A 6602-nucleotide genomic window follows, 5' to 3' on the forward strand; every position below is an offset into this window, starting at 1 on the left:
AAATTTTGTTATTGTTTAAAGTGTTTGGTCGAATTGAAAATAGATTAATATTGTTTGTCATTAATATTATTGATCTATAGTGCAGTTTTGACGAATACTGTGATAATATTATCGAAATATAATAGTGTTTGACAATAGAACCATAATTCTGTTTAAACTTATAAAAAAAATAAAAAAGAATTAAAAAAGCCCTTTATTCCATTCAATTACATTTTTTTTTGTGTATTTTGTATATATATTATATGCATGGATCCCTCTCAGGTAAAGGCCTCCTCCAAAGATTTCCATTTTGTTTTGTCTCTGGCGACATAAATCAAATGTGGTCCAGCAACTTTTCTGATGTCGTCCTCCCAACGCGTGTACGGTCTACCGCCGCGCCGCTTGCCCTGTGGACCGTCCCATGCAGTTACTTTAGAGGTCCATCTCCCATCCCCGAGTCGTGCTACGTGGCCAGCCCACTTAAATTTCAATCTCTGAGCATATTTGAGAGCGTCTTGCTTCTTGTTTTTGTATGACGGATTCTGTGTGTCTTTCTTATGTTGAGCATACTGCGTTTCATTCCCCTCTGGCACGTATTTAATTTATTTTTTATGTTACACGTAAATTTCCCCGTCTGGCAACCGTATGTAAGACACGGCAAGATACAAGTGTCCATCATTTTCTTTTTTTCTTCTTTCTCTTTTAAACTTATAATTTCAATTAATTATAGTCGAATCTCGACTACTGCGGGGCCACTAGTATATATAGATATACGAGTAAATACGAGCGACCATTGTCGCGAAATTCACCCACAGACACAGAACACTAAGTTTTGTCGCAGGATCTTCTCAGTGGCTCGCGATTAAGATCCGGTGGGAGATTCAGCAAGGCACTGCTTAGCAAACTCTCTCAGCCTGAGCTCCTTAGGTTACCGGCAATTAAGTAATGGAAAACATGTATCTAGTTCCGAAAGTAAAATAAATAGAGATTACAAAAATTTTTAATATTCTATAAAATGTTTCATTTGAAATATTAAATTTTAACCACAATATATACTAACTGATAATATAAGGCTAATGTGTGGTTTTATCTATAGGCTAGTTCATACATCGTACTCTTCGTCAAAATTGATGAGTTCGACATGGAAGTCATGTGTAATAACTAAAAGTAAAAACGATAGAATTTTTAATTATAAAAAACTAGACAAATAAAAAAAACTAGACAACACGCTTTATATAAAATTCAACTAAAAAATAGAAAATAAATTTTAATAAAGTTAAATTGAAAATAGTGTAAAAAAAATATATTGTATTGTAAAAAAAACGTGGTGTGCTTTTTAAGATATTATTGAAATAACAATTCTTCTACTCATATCTGTCAGAAAAATATTTATAACTAATAACACCATGCACCCCACGCCACGCCCTACAATTTATTAAAATTTATTATCTATTTTTTAGTTGAATTTGATAATAAGCGTGTTGTTTAGTTTTTTTAAACTATTATTTATTTTTCATTTTTTAGTTGAACTTCAATTTTTTCAAATTTTTTTTCTATTTTTTTTTCAATATTGAATTGTTATCGGTTCTTGATAAATTTACAAAGTTTGAATGAAATCTGGTCGTTTAAAGTTGATCAAAATCGCGTCTAAAGGAGTCAGTTACAAACATACATACAAGTGAAGATAATATAAAGTGTGTAAAAACAAATAACTTTTTAACTAATCCTTCTTTAATTTGTTTCAAAACCAAATTATCTTTATTATTTTAAACTTTAATTATTTTAAAATATACCGCATTACATAAGCAACAAGATCATACAAATGGACCTAAATATTCCCACAGGGAAAGAGGAAATAGTAGCTTACAGCAAAAAATACCAAGCCAGGTTGTCGACACACGTCAATAAATTGGCGTCGGACCTAGGAGGCACAGGAGCTGTGCAGTTTACTAGATTAAGGAGGCACAGTATACCTACATTACAGAACAGAAATTAAATCTAACAATAAAAGATGAAGGTGTCACTGGACATCTGATTCTGTTTATAAATCTATTAAGAATAAATTCAGCCAGAGGAATAGCTCATTGTTAACTGAAAAACAGATCGCTACGAGACATTAAAACATAAGAGAAAAAAAAAAAAAAAAATTATATATGACGGCGTTAACGATATTTATGTTATACAGCACGTGCAATAGGAGTGACTCACACAAGCGAGGCGCGCCGGCCGTGTCGTTCCACTCGTAAACAACAGCTGCAACAGAAGTGACTCATAAGCCAGCTGCGCCGGCTAGTATAAAAAGGCGGAACGTGCCTTGAAATGAACATTCGTTCGACTGCGTTTGCCCGGTGCACTTACTATATCGTTGTTACGTTGTGTGATTCAGTGACTGTTGTACGTACTGGTTAAAGTTGGACAAGTGTTAAAGTGAATTGTCAAGTTAACATATTGTTGATTAAATCAGAAACCAAAGGTGACTTCGTTTTACTTGGTGTTCAACAAGATAATATCTACCCTTAAGCTTACATCAGAAGTGAGATCAGGACTCTACTCTCACTGGCGTGACGTGTTTGAACATGTTCGAAGTACAGCAAAAAAAAACATGATGCAGATCAGAATACTAGTAGTGGTACGCCACAAGAGCGTGAATGCAGCATACGTAAGTCGTGTAATAACGTCTCTGTTACCTCGATGGAAGATCTGAGCCACGAAGAAATTGTCACATCTTACGTTCTGGCTCATGTTGCCCAGTTTGACTGTCGACTTCATCACATGGCATTTACTAACGGAAATACAACACGTAACAAGCTATTGCAAGAAATTAAGGCAAGTGCAAATCTCAAGTGAAACTTCGATCGCAATAATGGATCTGTCATGACGAGTGGGTAGTTCCGACACGAATCGTTTTTAAGCCAATGACTACTGCTAGAGTTACATGGCACTAGTACAGTAAACCAGGACATGAGACTGTGAATTGTCGCTGAAATTTTAGAATCTACTCGATTCAATACCAATAACACTACACGTTCGATGACTTCGGGCTTCATCGAGCAAGCAAACAAGAAAGCAAGCAAGTTTCCGTGGGGAAGAAAAATTGACACATCTGAAGTCGTCGTGACCTGTAAGATAAGACGTCCGGTGCGTTCGTGTCTGGCGATGCGGCGGTGTTCGGGTTCCGCTGGCGGATGCAGGTTTTTCCGGTGAAGTGCGTGCTTGTGCGTGCTTGACATGTGTTCGCGGTTGGCTTCCTCAGTGTGGGAGTAACATCGTGTAAGAGAGGTGGAACCCGTAAAATTATAGTTTGCGTGGTGGCTGGTAAGATTTGTTGCGGTAAGAAGTTTGCATGGTGGTAAAATGTCTTGTGAGTCTGCACAGGTAGCCGGAGGTGAGACTTCCGCGGTCGCGGCCCACCCAGTCCGCGAGAACCGGGCAGATCGCCTCGACGGTACGGAGGCCGGCTGACGGGTCCGCCAAACGACGAGACCACGCCTCCAGCACGGACTGCCGATATTGGAGCCCCCGCGCTACGGCTGCACTTGCGCTAGGGCGCGCCGCCTCGTAGGAGACTGTGAGGTGCTGTGGCAGGTCCAACCAGAGACGTCAACGTGTGTTCCAGAGCTTCAGTGTGTTACAGATAAGTGGTTTTGGCTCCCCCTTTATGTTCCATTCAGGGTCAGACTGTAGTCTTATAAAACAAAGCCATAGTAATTTATTCAATGGTAAGCGGTTTCATGAACAAGTCACCGTAGTCACCCTAGACACGTCCTTACGGATCCATCAGATCCAATAACTCTTGCATTAGATACCTTCAGCTCTAACACTAGGAGCAGGCTGAGGAACCCCAGTAATCGTACTCGTCGAACTCGACAAAGAGGTCGACGTGCAACCTAACCCATGCATCAGCCCACTGAGTTTCTCGCCGGATCTTCTCAGTGGGTCGCGATTCCGATCCGGTAGTAGATTCATTCGCGAAGCAATTGCTCTTGAGTTGTTAGGTCTCCTGCGGAGGCGCTCGGGCAGTTGTTAGCAAATCCCACCCCTCTTGGCTGAGCCTTTGCTCGCCCACCCGTCCTGGTGAAGCGGGAAAGGCCTCCGGGCCACCAGTAATCTTTCAATCATCTGCAGTTTTGGAAAACGATAGGTATAAGTTGAGATATGTAAATGGTTCTAGTGTACAAAGTTCCCCATGAAAACTTACGCGAAGTACCTCGAGGCCCGTCAGGCCTACTAGAAATTTCTGAAAATTATAGTGACGATGACGTGACGGCGTACACAGATGGGTTAATTAATCTTGTTCGTGAAACTGATCTTAATGATGACGACTCTATCACTGACAATAGAAGCGACATTTTTGTCCGCAAATAGCGATACAGCAAACATAGTCTGTGGGTAGTGATACAATGTCTGTAAGCTCAGGCACCTCAGGTTCAGGTGTTGGAAATGTAGAAAACGATGGTCGGTCTCGCACTATTTCTGAAGAAATTCCGTATAAATGTTCTGGTTTAAGAAATGTTTTAACAAACGCTACCGTACACGCAGATTAAAAAAAAAAAAAAAAAAAGAGAATTGTATGTGGCTAGAGAGATGTTAATCCGGACTAGCAAAAAAAAAAAAAGAAAAAAAAAAAAAAAAAAAAAAAAAGTGTGAAGTCATTGAAGGGTCTGTCCGGTCCAATGGCTTGGCTATAGGGATTTTCATCCAGATTAGCCACAACAATTAGCTACAGGGATTGCGATTCGGTCTAGCATTATCCGGTCCAGTTCGAAAAACTGAAGGGATAACAATTCCGGTCTAAGTTAAAAGGGACATACTTACATACCTGAAGAGTTTTAAATGAACTGGCCCAGGTATGTAAGCAGTCTGAAGGTTATTTATAGCCAGTATAGGATTTTCTGAAGAATTATGCGAACCGAACCGTACTAGATTGTTAATATCATAGACCACGTTTTAAGTTACATCCGTTAATGTCAGGATGAACGAACACGTTTGTTGTTCACAGACATACCATAAGAATGCGCGCACGAGGACGAGCGCACGTCAGTATGGCCGTGACGGCGTTAACGATATTTATGTTATACAGCACGTGCAATAGGAGTGACTCACACAAGCGAGGCGCGCCGGCCGTGTCGTTCCACTCGTAAACAACAGCTGCAACAGAAGTGACTCATAAGCCAGCTGCGCCGGCTAGTATAAAAAGGCGGAACGTGCCTTGAAATGAACATTCGTTCGACTGCGTTTGCCCGGTGCACTTACTATATCGTTGTTACGTTGTGTGATTCAGTGACTGTTGTACGTACTGGTTAAAGTTGGACAAGTGTTAAAGTGAATTGTCAAGTTAACATATTGTTGATTAAATCAGAAACCAAAGGTGACTTCGTTTTACTTGGTGTTCAACAAGATAATATCTACCCTCAAGCTTACATATATATATTTTTTAAACGATAAACGATAAGTAAGGTTTAAAGAAATAAAAAAAAAAGGATACAAATTAATGAGAATAAATAACAATTTCCGAAGGTATGTTACATTACTAAATTGATATTTTGTAACACTTCCCGATCTGTTACGTAACTTCACGAATATTGGACGAAGAAAAATCTCGCAAATTAAATTCAAACGCCCTTTGGAATCTTCTTACATTTTTTCACTCGGGCACTTGTATAATGGGCACGAGAAGCCTTCGTTAAAGCCATTACTATCAATTGTCCTCATAAATTGGAGATCAGTGTATTTGGTAGATGATTATATCACAGTTTTGAAGTCGTTATAGCCTAAAAGATAAGACGGCTGGTGTATTGTGTGCAACTTTGCCCTTGTTCGTAGCCCGCAGCTAGGTACCAATTTTCGTAATGAAATAAAAACCGAAAAAAACCGTTATGCATTTCGGTTTGAAAGAATCAGTTTGGGGTAGCCTTTCTACCATAAAACTGAGAGTTAGAAGAATTTAGGACGGGAGTGTCAAAACACATTAAAATATGGCAAAAATGTGTTAGAAAATACTCACAAAAAACTCTCTTTTTGTCTCCACCTTATCCCACTAGGTGGGGTCGGCACAGCGAATTTTTCTATTCCATTCTCTTCTATCAGCCGTCATCTCAACACTCCCTCCTCTCTCTCTCATATCGTCATTCAGACACTCCAACCATTTCTTCTTCGGTCGACCTCTTCCCGATCTACCTTGCACTACCATTTCCATACATCTCCTAGTCACATGCATGCACTCAAAATAAACTATCGAACAAATTTAATGATGGATGGAATAATGGATGCTTACTGCATTGTTAAACAACCGCTTAAATCTAATAATTGATTTAGCAAACTATTTGTTTTAAATTGAGTAATTTAACAAAACTTTGCTGCTTGAATAAAATAATTTTATAAATGGTGTACCACGCTTATTTCATAAACAATGTGTTTCGGGGCAGAGCTCCGCTGTAGATCTAGATGACAAATGACCGGTACTTATTTTTCTTTGTCTTCCTACACTCATTTCGACCTTCTTGAGATAAAATATAGCCCTAAGCTCTAATTATACCGCTTTGGGCGCCATTATTGCACTCAATGGTCGATGTTTAGAACAATTTAATAATCGAATTGATTGAAATTAATTTATTACTGGTGTA

At 39.1% G+C, this 6602-nt stretch overlaps 1 long non-coding RNA gene across 1 annotated transcript; it reads left to right on the forward strand.

Moving 5' to 3' along the window:
* The first annotated feature begins 2142 nt into the window (after positions 1-2142).
* Positions 2143-5343, forward strand: LOC149501532 (uncharacterized). Its single transcript, XR_016324160.1, has 2 exons — positions 2143-3184; positions 3355-5343. It is a non-coding gene; the product is annotated as an uncharacterized LOC149501532 (long non-coding RNA).
* The last annotated feature ends 1259 nt before the right edge of the window (positions 5344-6602 follow it).

This window comes from Bombyx mandarina, chromosome 15, assembly GCF_030267445.1.
Source record: "Bombyx mandarina strain Sakado chromosome 15, ASM3026744v2".
Classification (NCBI taxonomy): Eukaryota; Metazoa; Arthropoda; class Insecta; order Lepidoptera; family Bombycidae; genus Bombyx; species Bombyx mandarina.